Source organism: Theropithecus gelada, chromosome 7b, assembly GCF_003255815.1.
Source record: "Theropithecus gelada isolate Dixy chromosome 7b, Tgel_1.0, whole genome shotgun sequence".
NCBI classification, from domain to species: domain Eukaryota; kingdom Metazoa; phylum Chordata; class Mammalia; order Primates; family Cercopithecidae; genus Theropithecus; species Theropithecus gelada.
This window is the reverse complement of record NC_037675.1, coordinates 2,774,230-2,790,463: the sequence shown is the minus strand read 5'-3', so window position 1 is coordinate 2,790,463 and position 16,234 is coordinate 2,774,230. Positions and strand designations below refer to the sequence as shown.

Sequence of the window (16,234 nt, the reverse complement as noted above, 5' to 3'; positions counted from 1 at the left end):
GCCCATAAAGTTTTATTGGAACACAGCCATATTGAAACACACCCTGGCATCACTGCTCTCCAGCCTGAGTGACAGGGTGAGACCTTGTCTCAAAAAAAAAAAAAAAAAAAAAAGTAAAAGCCATTTTTATACACCTGCTGGAGGGTGGTCTTAAAAATAATAAAAACTAACAATAAAAAGCCATTTCTAGTTTCTGGCTCACACACAAACAAGCAGCTGGCTATCATTTGCCAAACTTTGCAGCTGAAGACAGAAAATAAGCAGTATTCATATTTCTCACAAGTTCTAATGGGAAAAAGAGGCATCCTCAAGTAAAGAGGAAGGAAGGGAGGAAGAACTCCGAATGCTGGTTCTTTGAAACTATCAGTAAAATAATCAAACACATGACACGTTTAATTCAGAAAATGAAGACTATTAAATATGAGACATAATAGATTTGGAATCTTCCTAGTTACAAGATAAAACAATGCATAATTACATACTAATAAAATGGAAAATCTTCATGACATAGGCAATACAGGAAACATATATGAATTTATAGATATGGGGGGAAATGTGTGCTTCAGTGAAAAACTATGCACTGATAAGAGCAATAACCTGGGTTCTGATTCGGATTCTACAGGGGCTCTGAACCTTCCACTGCCTTCAAGCGATTTTGCAACTTTGAAAGTTGTAGATACCTGAGCATGCAGAAAATTTGTGTCTAGAGACTTGCAAATAAAATTGTTCCAATAGAGCTTCAGTTGACTTCCCCACTGTAGAAGGGTTACTTTTGTGTCCATTTATAAATTCATTTCAACGTTACTTTACTCCAAATTAATTTGTCCTTGTTTGACTTCTCCTTTGAACTGATTATAACATCTTAGTTCCCCCAACTGAGTTTTTTTTAAAAAAAAATTTTTGGCCAGGCGCGGTGACTCAGGCCTGTAATCCCAGCACTTTGGGAGACCGAGGTGGGCGGATCATTTGAGGTCAGGAGTTCGAGACCAGCCTGGCCAACATGGTGAATCCCACCCGTCTCTACTAAAAGTACGAAAATTAGCCAGGCGTGGTGGCAGGAGCCTGTAATCCCAGCTACTCAGGAGGTTGAGGCAGGAAAATTGCTTGAACCTGGGAGGTTGAGGTTGCTGTGAGCCGAGATCACAACACTGCACTCCAGGGTGCGACAGGAAGACTCCGCCTCAAAAAATAAAAATAAACTTAAAAAAATTTAACAATACTCATTTTATATAATTATTTAACTTTTGTTTGTTGAAAATAACAAAGAAAGATACGGGAAAAAATAATTACCTCCAAAATTTCTGAGGGCACTTTCAATCTTCAGCAAGCACTGTATCCGTGACACAGAAAGCGAAAGACAGTCCAGTCCAGTTTATGCCAACAGCATTACTCTGACACATAGAATTTGGGAGGATAGCCCCCGAGGGTACCCGGCAGAGCACGGAACTGCCCGAAGAGCTCACTCGGAAGACCTGTGCTGGGCCCGCCCCAAACAAACACAAATCACAGCCCCTGGCGGCGGGGGCGCGGCCTGACCGTTTGCGTTTAATGAGATCCTCCGGTAGCTCTAATGAGCAGTATGATTAGTCCTGTTTTAGAGGGAAGAGGTTCCTCTAAAGAGGTTCCTCTGAGTAACCTGTTTAGGAAAGCCTAAACAGGTTACTCAGCGCAGCTGGAGCACTGTTACAACTGCTTCCGGCAGCCCCCGTGCAGCCGCCCGTCCCTCCCCATCTCTTACTTCGTATCTAAGTTACCTAGCGCAGGTTTCCTAGATGGGCGAGCTGGGATGATGAAAATAATGACAGGTCCCCCCAGTGGAGGAGTGTGGCAAGTATCACAGCAAGCTGCCAAGTTTCATTATTATTGGTAATTTTTCTTAGTTTGGGCTTTGTGTAAGCTCCCCCTTGTCTCAGCTCCCTGCTCCGCCATCCTTACACAAAGCCCAATCCTTTCCTCACCATTAACGCCAGACCTAGGGGAGGGGCTTCTTTATGCGGCGCTGTATTTAGAAGATAAGAGTATTTGTTGAGAATGCTCTACCCCCCACCCCACCCACACAAATACAAACGTTTGCTGGGAAGAAATAATCTCTTCCTTACAGTAGAATACGAATAAATACAAAAGGAATGATGGAGTTAGAATATCACCAATAGATGCTAAAGCTAGTGGGCAAAAAGTTGATGAGGAACAGATATTTTGCCTCAAAATATCTGCTCACAATTACAAAGGGGAAAAGTTTACGGTAGAGAAACTTGACAGATGTACCTTAATCCAAGTACTCAAAGTAAACATCAGGAGGCTGAAGTGGGGGGATCACTTGAGCCTGAGAGGTCAAGGATGCAGTGAGCTGCGATTGTGCCACTGCACTCCAGCCTGGGGGACAGAGTGAGACCCTGCCTGAAAAAAAAAAAAAAAAAAAAATATATATATATATATATATACACACACACACACACATATATATAGTTAGGAGGAAAAGTTCTAGTGTCTTTAGCACTATACGGTGACAATAATTGATGACAATTTATTATATATTTTCAAATAGCTAGAAGGGTGGATTTTGAATGCTCCCAGAACAAAGAAATGGTAAATGCTTGAGGTGGTGGAGGCACTAATTGCCATGATTTGATCATTGCACATTGTATACATGTGTAAAAATATTATACTGTACCCATAAATATGTACAACCATTATGTGTCACTTAAAAATAATAAAAGCAAAAAATCTACTCTAGAAAATTTCAAGTATACATTAACTATAGTCATCATTCTGTACAACAGATCTCCAGAACTTACTAACATTGTATTAATTCTGATCAAATTATTAGATACACAGAGTTATGAACAAAATGGTATCTGGAGCAAGAAATGCTCAGTAAAACAAACAAAAAAACAAAACAAAAAAAAAGAAGAAAAGAACAAAATGGTGACAAAAGGCTTATATCAAAAACCATTTCTTGTGCCCTTTCCTTTCTTGCCTTTGAGTGCTAATTCCCAGAGGCCATCACTTCAAACTTGTTTTGCTATGTCCTCTGGTATTTATAATTATATTTCTAAATGATGTTTATGTTGCCACTTCCTGATTTGTTTTCCTCAGTATCTGTCGACTTCCTGGCATAGCACAGTGCTGGGATTTACCTCCCTTATGAGGTCTTAACAATTTCCTTGCCTCCGTTCTACCAATTTGATTGGATCACAATCTTATGAAATCAAAATATTTACATTCTTGTAGATATCTCAATATTGTTCCCTCAGCCAAGTCCTGCACTAAAATTGTTTCATTTCTTTCTTCCCCTGGAGTTAATAATTGCTTCAGATATTTTCCCTTCATTTGTTTATATGTTTTTGTACCTACCTAGTACCTAGTGTTTTTTTTTTTCAGATGCTCCAACTAATCTATTAAATGTCTAGTGATAATTATCCAAAAACTAAGAAACACTGGATACTGTATCAGCCCCGTTATTTTCCTGAAGGCTTCCCTCTCTCCCTTGCCCTCCATCCTTCTGCTGCAAACTGGACTCAGCTCTCTCAGCCTGTGGTACAGCTGGCATCCTGGCATGTCTCTGCAACATCGTGTGAATTTCCTGCTGCCTCTTCTGTGTGCATCTCCTGTTCCCTGGCCCCAGATCTTCTTTTTCCTTGGTTTATCCTCTCATTGTGTTGCAGCACATCTTCCAGTGGCTTCCTGAGACAGAGTGAATGGAAGCCAAGCTTTCTGACCGCACATATTTTAAAATATCATTGTTCTACCTCATCTCCTGATTACTAGTTTGGCTGGACGTAATGCTCTGATTTAAACATAACTTCTTCTCACACTGGGAAATATTGCTCTATTATTTTTTAGTTCCCAGTGTTTTTGGGAAGAAGTCAGTGTCATGCGGAGCCTTGGCTCTTTGCATATGACTTGTCTTTTCTCTCTGGAAGATTTTAGGATTTCCTCTCTACCCTTGGTTTTCTAGAATTTCTCAGTGATGTGCCCTTTTTTTTTTTTTTGATGGAGTCTCACTTTTTTGCCCAGCTTTTGTACAGTGTTGTGTACCGTGTTTTGTACAGTGTTTTGTACAGTGTTTTGTACAGCACTGTACAGTCTTTTGTACAGTGATGTGATCTCAGCTCACTGCAACCTCTGCCTCCCAGGTTCAAGCAATTCTCCTGCCTCAGTCTGCTGAGTAGCTGGGATTACAGGTGCCTGCCACCACGCCAAGCTAATTTTTGTATTTTTAGTAGAGATGGGGTTTCACCATGTTGGTCAGGCTGGTCTCAAACTCCTGACCTCGTGATCCACCCACCTCGGCCTCCCAAAGTGCTGGGATTACAGGCGTGAGCCACCGCGCCTGGTCCAATGTGCCTTCTTGTAAGTCTTTCTTCATTCACTGTGCTAGTTACTTGGTAGATGCTTTTTGTTGGTAGAAGAGCTGAGGTAGGACTGGCTTGTCTGGCATAATATAAAAGAGTCTTGCAACATGTCCAGGGTCCAGGGTCTAAAACCCCTCGTGGCCTTTGGAATACCAAGTGCTGTGCCAAAGGGTGGAAGGCTGCCCTACTGCACCAGAAATCTAAGCCCAGGGCATAAAATCCCTTGTGGCTTGGACGGAATCCAGGGCTCAGGGCATAAAACCCCTCATAACCTCTGGAATGTGTACAGACTTGTTGGTTGCTCTCCCAGGCTCATAAACATGTTCTCCATTATCTCAAGCAGCAGAGCGTATTCTATATGCATCAAGGAAAATGCTAAACCATCACAATTACACTTGATGCACTGCTACATTTCTACCCCCATGTCCCCACACCCTCACCTGTTTACCCCCACATCCACATGTCCTCACCACTTGCTTCTTTGATCACCAATAAATAGTGTGGGCTCCCAGAGCTTGGGGCCTTTGCAGCCTCCAATCTAGCATTGGCCCCTTGGACCCACTTTATGCACTCTGGCCTTTTCTCATTCCTTTGACTCCTCCAGACTTTGTAGCCCCCACAGCCTGGTGTTGGGCCTGATCACCCCACACTTTTGAACTAGAAAATTATGTCCTTCTGGCCGGGTGTGGTGGCTCACACCTGTAAGCCCAGCACTTTGGGAGGCCAAGATTGAGACTACCCTGGCTAACATGGTGAAACCCCATCTCTACTAAAAATACAAAAAATTAGCCGGGCGTGGTGGCGGGTGCCTGTAGTCCCAGCTACTCAGGAGGCTGATGCAGGAGAATCGCTTGAACTGGAGAGGCAGAGGTTGCAGTGAGCCAAAATTGCACCATTGCACTCCAGCCTGGGTGAAAGAGCGAGACTTCATCTTAAAAAAAAAAAAAGAAAGAAAAGAAAGAAAGAGAGAGAGAGAGAGACAGAAAGAAAGAAAGAAAGAAAGAAAGAAAGAAAGAAAGAAAGAAAGAGAGAGAGAGAGAGAAAGAAAGAAAGAGAGAGAGAAAGAGAAAGAAAGAAAGAAAATTATGTCCTTTTATTGTGGGAAGCTACCAGCAGGTTCATGTGAGCTGGGTAATCTCATTCTTTTCTTCCAAGAACAGAGGTATCAAGGCCCTGGGAACCTTATAAGTGGATGGGGAAAGGGGGCCTGAGGTGAATCCAACAAAGTTGCAGCACCCACTGAGCTCATGCCCCAGGGCTAGGCTCTGCCTAAGGACAATAGATATGGGTGAGACCTACATCCTGCCCAGTCCCATGGTGGGGCTCAGGACACACATGGTCCAGAAGGTCCCCAGTTCCGGGCTACATTTACATGCACCTACCTGCATGTAGCATTCTTTGAGCCACAGGACAACTTAGGGGAAGAGGTAGCTCCAGAGAGTAGGATAGGAGAGAAGTAAATAATGGAGTGGGGAGTGGCCTTGTGGGGAAGGGGCAAAGGCAGGGCTGTGTGTGTGTGTGTGTGTGTGTGTGTGTGTGTGTGTGTGTGTGTTGTGTATTGGGGGAAATGGGGAGAGCATCTGAAGTTTTATCTGCCCCCTTTTTCTGGCCACTGTACCCCTTTTCTTCCTGAATAGTTTTTCTTCCCATTATGGACTGAATGTCCCTGTTTCTTCCAAATTCACATTGAAGTCCTAATTCTCTGTGTTGCTGCATTTGGATATAAGGCCTCTCAGGAAGTCATTAAGGTTAAATGAGGTCCTAAGGGTAGGGCCCTGATTCAGTAGGATTAGTGTCCTTATAAGATGAGACACCAGAGAGTGCACTCACTCTCTCCTCACAAATACAAAGAAGAGGTCACGTGAGCACACAATATGGCAGCCACCTATGGATCAAGAGAAGCCTCAGAATGTAACCTACCTTGCTGGCACTTTGGTCTTAGATTTCCCAGCCTCCAGAACCGTGAGAAATAAATGTGGTTTAAGCCACCCAGTCTGTGGTATTTTGGCATGGCATCCTGAACTGACTGATACATCTCCCCACCCTACTTCAACCACATGACACTAGAGGGCTTAGAAGTTCTAGTGTCCCAGCTACCCAGCCAATCCAAACCAGACCAAGCAGAAACTTTCTTCTGGAATTTTCTGAATAGGAACTAATGGAGGGAAGCCCCATCCTTTCTTGGGGGCAAAGCCAGGAAGATGGAAGTCTCGTGCTACCAACAGCCTGACTCCAACCTTGCGGGGAAAGTTTCTCTGAGAGCACAAAACTGATCTGCAGACTGAGGTGGAGACAGAGACAAGGGAAGGGGCCTGCAAATCCTGACAGCACTGGTGACTCTGAGTCCAGGTATTCCTGAGGCCCAGCTGTTCCCTGCCCTGTGCGTGGCTAACTTACTGACCAATGAACTTCCCTTCTTGCCTAAGCCAACTCAAATCACTCACCCCCAAAGAGCCCTGACTGCAATGGCAGGGCATGACAGGGCTGGGCTGGCTGGGGCAGAGGACAGTGTGGGTGGAATCAGCTGCGACAGGCACACAGAAAGTACAGTTATTGCGTGGACTCCATGAGATCTTCCTCCAGCCCCGACTGTGAGCAAGGCTAGGCTCATATGCTCAGTAGGTCAGAGTGAGGGATCTGGTCAGAAGTGCCATGCTCTGGGCCATCTTTCTATGAGCCAGACTCTTCATCATCAAAGGCTTTGCCATCAGAGATAGTTTTAGTCACATCTTGGGTTCACTTGATCAATTGCTGTTCTCCTAGTTTCAGAATCTTCAAATTAGCCTTCCCCACATAGATGATAGGAAGCAACAGGCATCCTGGCCAGAAACCCAGACCAAGAACAGGGCTCCTGCCAGTCTGCCCAGGGTTCCAGAAGGCAAGACCAAGGGGTGGTGGGAGGAGCTCAGCCTGGGCAGCTGTGACATGTCCACCACTCTTGATCTGTCTCCAGGAACTTTTCACCCCTCAGGTGTGGGCCCCCACTGGGACACACTTGGGAAAGACAATGCCCATGTCCCCGACTAGTTCCCCTGTCAAAACAGGTCATCGCACCAACCACGCTCCTCCATTAAAACTGGACAGACCAAGGGTCACTTTCCTAATGGATGGGTCTTCTCAGTCCATCTCATGCTTCCAACAGACCTTCATCCTGGGATGGGAATGTGCCATTCCAGGGCAGTCATTTTGACCCAGCCTCCAGCCAAAGCCAGTTCCCCTGTCAAGCAGGCCCTAGAGTTACACTGGAGGGTGACAGGCCTCATCTGGAAATTTCTTGCTGAAAATTGTCAGTTTCTCACACAAGTACAGCCTGACAGTTTAATTCAAATTAAACCCAGAAGGAGACTGCTGCTTCAGTCTCAGCTGCTATGTAGAGCTGTTGTGTGCTAGAAATTGTGCAGTCAGACACTGTGCAGATTGACTCAGTAGATACAGCAAGTACACACATAGGGCGCCAACCAAGAATGAGTGCGTATACACACACACATGAACACACATGGCAGAAAATCTAGAAACAAACTGTTTTAATTTCAGGTGTCATGGAAGTTTTGTGTCATTTCCTCCAAAAAACACAAATTTTATTTTATGATTTAGTCTTGTTTTTATTTAGAATCACTTAAGGAAAAGGAGAGCTGAGTGCAGTGGTTCATACCTGTAATCCCAGCACTTTGGGAGGTTGAGATAGAAGGATCATTTGAGCCCAGGAGTTCGAGACCAGCCTGGGCAACATGGTGAAACCCCATCCCTATAAAAAATACAAAAATTAGCCAAATGTGGTAGCATGTACCTGTGGTCCCATCTACCAAGGAAACTGAGGTGGGAGGATCACTTGAGCCTGGGAGGCAGAGGTTGCAGTGAACCGAGATCATATCACTGCACTCCAGCCTGGGCGACAGAGTGAGAACCCATCTCAAAAACAAAAAAAAAAAAAAAGAGAAAGAGAGAAAAAGATAGAGAAAGAGAAAAGAAGAGAAAGAGGAGAGGAGAGGAAAGGAGGGGATGGAGGAAAGAAGACGAATGGAGAGGAGAAGAGAGGAATGATATCTGGTATGGGGAAACTTAAGTGGATGCATCTGAGAACTTTGAGCCTCCAGTTTCCACAGAATGCTCTGGGCTAAAAGAAGTAGCTCCCTTTCCTTGCTAAGAGAAGGGCAGCTGTCTCTTGCCTGGAGACTAGGCAAAGAGCCCCCAACAAGGCCTTACAGCAGGATGAAGTGTGTCATCATTGCTGCCCCACATTGACACCAGGCTATGACACCACATTGACATCATGGCCCAAGGTCACAAGCACAATCTGCTATGGGAGAGTGATGTTTTTTGTTTTTTGGTTTTTGGGGTTTTTTTTGCCAAAAATGTTGTAGGGGCTGCCTAGTGTGTACTGGCAGAATCTGGGAGAGGAGGTGGAGGACTGGAAAGGCTGTATACATGAGAATACACTGACCTGGGAGGACGCTCAGGATTTAATGGCTTGGCAAGGACACCTGGGGCTGTAACATGCTGCTGGAGTGGCTTCTAGAAATGTGGACGTAACAGTTGCTGCAGTGAATTAGGCGGAGATTATACAACTGCATTCACGAGGCATCAAAGAAGCTGGAAAATACAGGGAAGTAGGAATGTTGGAATGGTTCATTATATGCCAGCAGATTCACTTGACTATGCGCCCTTGGAGGCCTCACAGGAACTCCCCTCTCTAGGGGGGAAGGCACTAGTGAGAAGGGCACCTGAATCTTTCAGAGACTCAGGCCACTATCCTTTGTAGGCCAGGATTGACAAGAGGAGATGCTGCCGTGAGACCAGGCTTCGTGGTGTCAGTGGGAATGGCGGAAGGCCAGAACAGCAGATGCCAGGTGGTGGCACGTCACCATCAACAACAACGTGGATGTAATTAACTTAATTGGTAGGAAGGCTAGAGTGATAACCAGGATCCCTTGACCTCCAGGGATCTCTTGTATTGGCTAACAACTGCTGGCATTCCTGCATACCGCTGCACTCCAGCCTGGGTAACAGAGTGAGACCCTGTCTCAAAAACAAAACAAAACAAAACAAGTGTTGTTATAATGGCACTAATTGCATATGAAGTTCCTGAAATTCTGAGTTTCACTAATATTATTTGTGTGATTAAAAAAATCCATGCTTAAAAGCAACACACCAATAGAGGCAAGCAAACCATGTTTTGAATAAAACAACTATCAATAGTGATGGCACATGGATCTCCCCTTTCAGAACCCTGAGATTCTCAGGGTCATTACGCTAAGGGCTTTCTGCAGACGAGGTAACTATCAGAATCACATGGAGAAGATCAGAGCCTGGAAGGACACTTGAGAATTTTCTATTTCAACCTTCTTCATTTACACAGAGACAAAACTGAAATTCAGAGAGTTCTGGTTTCTCAAGGCACACCACTAGTCAATAAACACAGAGCCAGAAGCTAGATCCAGCTCAGTGTTCTTTTAAAACTTTAAAAATTCCTCTCTGCTAGTAAAGCTTATAGCCTGGCAAGAATATAATACATACACACAAATACAGTTATTTCCAAAATAGTTTGGTCAGGGGCAGACTCTGCATTTCTCCAATTTATAATTTATTTTTAAGAATTGCAGAATGTGGGCTGGGTGCGGTGGCTCACGCCTGTAATCCCAGCACTTTGGGAGGTCGAGGTGGGCGGATCATGAGGTCAGGAGATCGAGACCATCCTGGCTAACACAGTGAAACCCCGTCTCTACTAAAAATGCAAAAAATTAGCTGGGAGTGGCAGCGGGTGCCTGTAGTCCCAGCTACTTGGCAGGCTGAGGCAGGAGAATGGCGTGAACCCGGGAGGCGGAGCTTGCAGTGAGCCGAGATCGTGCCACTGCACTCCATCCTGAGCGACAGAATGAGACTCCGTCTCAAAATAAATAAATAAGTAAAAAGAAAAAAATAATTGCAAAATGTGTCTCCAGTATTCATAACAGGATGTCATTAACCAATCCCCATAGTAGGTTGGACATCAAGGTTGTTTCCAACTGTTTGCTTTTATAATTATCCATTATAATGCTGAAAAATTGGGAACAACCTAAATGTCCAACAATACAGGCTTTATTTCTCTATAAAGTGAATATCAAATAGCCATCGAAAAGACGTTAAAGACCCAGAAGTGTTGCTAACTGAGCAAAAATACGCCGTTTCAGGTCAGATGCAGTGGCTCACGCCTGTAATCCCAGCACTTGGAGGCTGAGGCAGACAGATCACTTGAGTCCAGGAGTTGGAGACCAGCCTGGCCAACATAGCAAAACCACATTGTAAGGTACATGGATGTGCTTTGGTCAAGGAATAGGCCGAGGCGGATAGCCAGGCCTGCATGGCTCGAGTTTGGCGTGCAAGCACACAGCTCCACTTGTAATATAACCTATTTGTGTAAGTTCATACTTGGCTTTACACCACTGTGGTCTGTAAAAGGTATAACTGCCCTGTTGATGTTGTGCATAAGAGACATGGCTCTTGGGGGCTTGGCTCAGCTGGGCTCAACATGGCTTGACATGACGAGCGCACAGGTACCCAGAGAAAGAGAGAGCCAAAAGCCATCCATCTGGCAGACAGATGGGAGGGAGCCAGGGCACAACTGGGCTTGCTCATGCTCAGAGACAGAAGGAGTTAAGCTGCTGACCCTGAAGGCGAGGGAGAGCCGGCTATGCAGCTGTGTGTGGGGGCAGCTGGCTCAAGCAGCCGAGACAGGGTGAACAGTTTAAGAATAAGCTGCTAATAAGAGAGCTAGTGTAAGGAAGCTGTTAATGAGAGCTGCCGCTGAATAAAACTATCTTTCACCTGCCTACAGCCCTCCGAAGGGTTCTTTCTGCTCACCCACCCACTCCCCTCAGACTTCAGCATGGGCTGGATCTGGACGCTGGGATCTGACACACATCTCTACTAAAAATACAAAAATTAGCCAGTGTGGTGGCACATGCCTGTAATTCCAGCTACTAGGGTGGCTGAGGCACGATGATTGCATGAACCCAGGAGGCAGAGGTTGCAGTAAGCCAAGATCACACCATTGCACTCCAGCCTGTGCAACAGAGCATGACCCTGCCCCCCCCCCAAAAAAAGTGAAAGACCATTTGTCCAGCATAAACTCTTTCAAAATATATACTCTAGCACAGAAAAGTCTAGAAATGTCATCAATGGTAATTTCAGGACAGAATTCTAAAGTGATTTTTTTGGTTATCTGCATTTTTTTTCTTTTTTTTTTTTGAGATAGGGTCTTGCTCTGTCACCCAGGCTGGAGTGCAGTGACGTGCAGCCTTGACCCCCCAGGCTTAAGCGATCCTCCCACCTCCGTCTCCTGAGTAGCTGGGACTACAGGCACATGCCACCACCCCTGGCTAATTTTTGTATTCTTGTATTTTTTGCAAAGATGGGTTTTGCCATGCTGCCCAAGCTGGTCTCAAGCAATCTGACCACCTCGGCCTCCCAGAGTGCTGGGATTACAAGTATGAGCCACGTGTGCCAGGCCTACATTTTCTTTTCTATAATCACCATGACCATGGGTTTCACATACCAACGTTTTTCTAACAATAATATTTACAAAGCGTACTATGAAAAATGTTCAGAGAAAGAGAATACAAAATTGTAAAAATCATATATAATTAGGTTTTTGCTTGTTTTTAAGGCAAGAAAGAAAGTAGATTGTCCAGGAAGTTACTTCCACTTTGTGTTTTTCTGCTGAACTCATTAGGAACTCTAAAAAGTTCCAGGAGTAGAATCGCAGGGTCAAAGTATCCTGGCTTTAACTTCTGATTCAGAGAATCCTAACAGCTTACACTGTCACCAGCAAGGTCTTTGACTACATGAGCAACTCTCACCTTAAAGCATTTCTCATCTGACATTAGCTGCTCGGCTTTCCGCGGATACGTTGACTCCAGGAGGCTTCTTGAGTTCTGTGTGTTCGGCTGGCCTCCGGTGGCCCCATTATTGTTTTCTGCCAGGTAAAGGTCAGTCACCTGTACACAGATCTCATCACTCATGATATGCTGCAGCTGGAATCAAACAACGGCAAGCTGTTAGTGAACACAGAAAACGTTTCTCCATTACACAGTCAATGTTCCTTTAACTGATCCAGTCACTCAACTCAAAAGAGGTTTTGGGTTTTATTGGCTGGCAATTTTAGAAAATTCATCACACAAACCACTGTATCATTTTCTTGGAGAATAATCAAACCAAGATTTTCTACCATATCCGTGATTCATTGTAAAACTTTCATATCTATTTAAAATAAAAACCATAGATAACTCAGGTTAATGTACTGTTTATTTAAAATTCTAAGGATCTTTAAATAATTTTCCATGGGTTATATATTTATTGCATTTTAAAATCATTTACAATTTGCTTTCACACATATTCTCCCTCATTTGATCCTCATAACTGCCCTGGGAAGCAGATTGGAGACAGAGTAGGGGCCTGTTAGGAGACAGATTTACACAATGCATAAGAAAGCTCACTGTGAGCCGGGGTGAGGAGGGGACACTTGGAGAATCATGAATGCAATATCTATGTCTATATTCCCAGCCCAACTACAAAGCCTGAAACTCGGTAGGTATTTAAGAAATAGCTGCTGAATTATTGCCTAGAGGTGCTCAACTGAAGAAGCAGGGTTGGGACTAACAGTCAAGCTTCCTGACTCCTAGCCCAATACTTTTCCAAACACACCACCTATTTTTCTATATCTGATAGAAAGTATAGTGCTTAAGTTGTACATAATGTTAACTCACTTTCAATATAGGCCAATCATGATTGACTATCAGTAGTTTTTGTGACAATCTAAGGAAACTAATGACTAGAAAGTTGAACCTTTCAGAGTTCCCATTCTCATGTCATATGCTATTTCTATTTTGAAATAAAAATAATTTCAAATGAAAATTTATCCATCAAAATGACAGAGAAGTGAAAAATAGATATAAGAAGAAAGCAAAACATTAATTTCAATATCAATTTGTCTATTTTACTTTAAAATTATCATAACCACCAAGCCATTCTATTTTTAGGAAGCTACATTCTCTTTGAAGTGTTAGGAACTATGTTAACTATGTATTCTTAACTTTAAGTCCTAAGTGACCAGTATATATATTAGTAGATAACAGGACAAGAGCAAGTTCAGAAGGGTGACTGAGTGTGGCAGGAAGGGCAGTAACTCCAGCAACTGCAGATGGATAATGACAATGAATCCAGATAATGGATCTGATGCAATCATTCAAATAATGCTTGTGAGTACTTGATAACATAGGGAAAAGCTTCAGATACAGTGTTGTAGAGAGAAAAAGGGCAAGGTGGAAAAAAATGTGGAAAGCATGACTTCAATCATGCATACAGATGCTTCCACTTTACACTTTTTTTGTTTTGTTTTGAGACAGGGTCTCGCTTCGTCACTCAGGCTGGAGTGCAGTGGCATCATGATCTTGGCTCATGGTAGCCTTGACTTCCTGGGCTCAAGCAAGTCTCCCACCTCAGCCTCCTAAGTAGCTGGGAACACAGGCATGTGTCACCATACCCAGCTAAGTTTTTGTATTTTTAGTAGAGATGGGGTTTTGCCATGTTGCTCAGTCTGGTCTCAAACTCCTGAGCTCAAGTAATTCGCCTTCCTTGGCCTCCTAAAGTGCTGGGATTACAGGCATGAGCCACCGCCTCTACTTTATACTTTCTTGTTGAAATAGACTGCATTACTGATTCCCCACCCATGCCCTCTTTTTGGATATCCGGCCCCTCCTTGAGTCTCTGGAAAGGGCAGGACTACATATCCAGGGAAAACTATGGAACTCCCACCCTCACTGCTAGGCAGATCAGATTCTCTATCCTCTCATTGGAAATGACACAGAGGGTGCTGGATAGATTTTTTTGCAGATGAGCATCTGTATGGAAAGGTCCAGTAGCACTGGGACCAGGGCTACTGCCAGGGTAAGCCAAAGCCTCAGAGGCTGGAGGAGCCTGGTGTACATGCTGAATGTCCATCTGCAGAGCAAAGCACAAGCATGGAGCAGAAGTCCAGAGAAAGGCATGCAGGAGAGAAAAATAATCTCCCAGCCCAGTCCTTCCATGGTGTGGTCATATGTTGAGTTCTGTACTTTGATGTCTGTGAGATTGCCTATTGTATTCTTAATACAAATCCCTCTTATGCCAGCCAGAATAGGCTAAGATAAATGTAATGACTTGACTTGGCTGGAGTGCAGTGACGTGATCACCGCTCACTGCAGCCTCAACTTCCTGGGCTCAGGTGATCCTCCCACTTTAGACTCCTGAGTAGCTGGGACTAGAGTCATGAGCCACCACACCCAGCTAATTTTTTGTATTTTTGTCATAAAAATATTATACTTTTCAGAAGAAATCATATACAATACACTGAAAATCAGTGATTGTTTTTCTTCTTTTTTTCTGTGAATGTGTAGGTGTTTGAGTCTCTTGTATTTTTTCTTTTACACAGGATATGGACTGTTTGAAAACTATTTCATTATCTTCATCATCACCATTCATTTCAGATGCTTCAGATTTTCCTCTCTCCAAAAATGTTGATGTGCAAACTGGTGTGGGGCCCTGGGTATCTGCAGTCTTCTCAGGAGAGTCAGGAGTGCCTAAAACTTCTTCTTCTTACATAAAACCTGGCCTTTTGTAGATATCTGATGATTCGTTTTTGAAATACTTTCCATTTTCTGTAAAATCAAAGAAGGAAAATCATAATCAATTCCTTTTTAAACTAATTTCTTCCAAAGCAATCTTTCTTTCTTTTTATTTTATTTTTTTATTTTTTGAGACGGAGTCTCGCTCTGTCGCCCAGGCTAGAGTGCAGTGGCCGGATCTCAGCTCACTGCAAGCTCCGCCTCCCGGGTTTATGCCATTCTCCTGCCTCAGCCTCCCTAGCAGCTGGCACTACAGGCGCCCGCCACCTCACCCGGCTAGTTTTTTTTTTGTATTTTTTAGTAGAGACGGGGTTTCACCGTGTTAGCCAGGATAGTCTCGATCTCTTGACCTCGTGATCCGCCCGTCTCCGCCTCCCAAAGTGCTGGGATTACAGGCTTGAGCCACCGCGCCCGGCCCTTTCTTTCTTTTTAAATTGCCCCTCCATCATTAGCTTTTGTGTAAGTGCCGATTCTGATTATACGTTTCACTGATGGATATGATGGCTGCTTAAATGGAATATCCCAGTCTTTAAAGAGTTCTTTCTGACTTTTTCAGGTGGCATGAAATGACACTCCGAGAGTCTTTCACCAAACAAGTAGTTGTTCATCGTTTTAGCAACTATCTTGGCAATATCCTCAGACTCACACTCCACACTTGCATAGCCTTTGCTATTTCCAGTCCTTTTCTTTCTGGATAGTCTGAACCTTGTAACAGTGCCACCCTGGGAGAAATAGGAAAGGATCAGGGTTTCGTTCAGTAGGTTAGAAAGGTGGCGCACATGCCCTACTCCAGGCCAAATTTGTTCTTGTTTTTTTCCCCAGATTATGCACTTGCAAACCTGTGCCAGAACTCGAGCGATCTGCCTGCCCTGGACTCCCAAAGCCCTGGAATTATAGGCATGATCCACCGCACCCAGCCTTGACTTTGAAATGTATGTTGTACATCTAGTCAGCAGTGAACTCTGAGGGAACACCAAAGATGAGGAGAATGAGAGAAGAGATACCTCCAGTTAAAGGAATTAAGAAGAGATGCTTTAAAAAAGTTTTAAAGGGTTTTAAAAAGTCACTGTGGCTCATGCCTGTAGTCACAGCATTTTGGGAGGCCGAAGTGGGTGAACTGCTTGAGACTAAAAGTTTGAGACCACCCAGGGCAACATGGCAAAACCCCATCTGTACAAAAAATACAATAAATTAGCTGGGCACAGTGGTGCCTGTGGTCCCAGTTACTCACGAGGCTGAGGT

At 44.1% G+C, this 16,234-nt stretch overlaps 1 pseudogene; it reads right to left on the bottom strand.

Annotated features, from left to right (window-relative positions):
- The window catches only part of LOC112629137, a 65,882-nt pseudogene that overhangs the window by 12,499 nt on the left and 37,149 nt on the right, over positions 1-16,234 (bottom strand).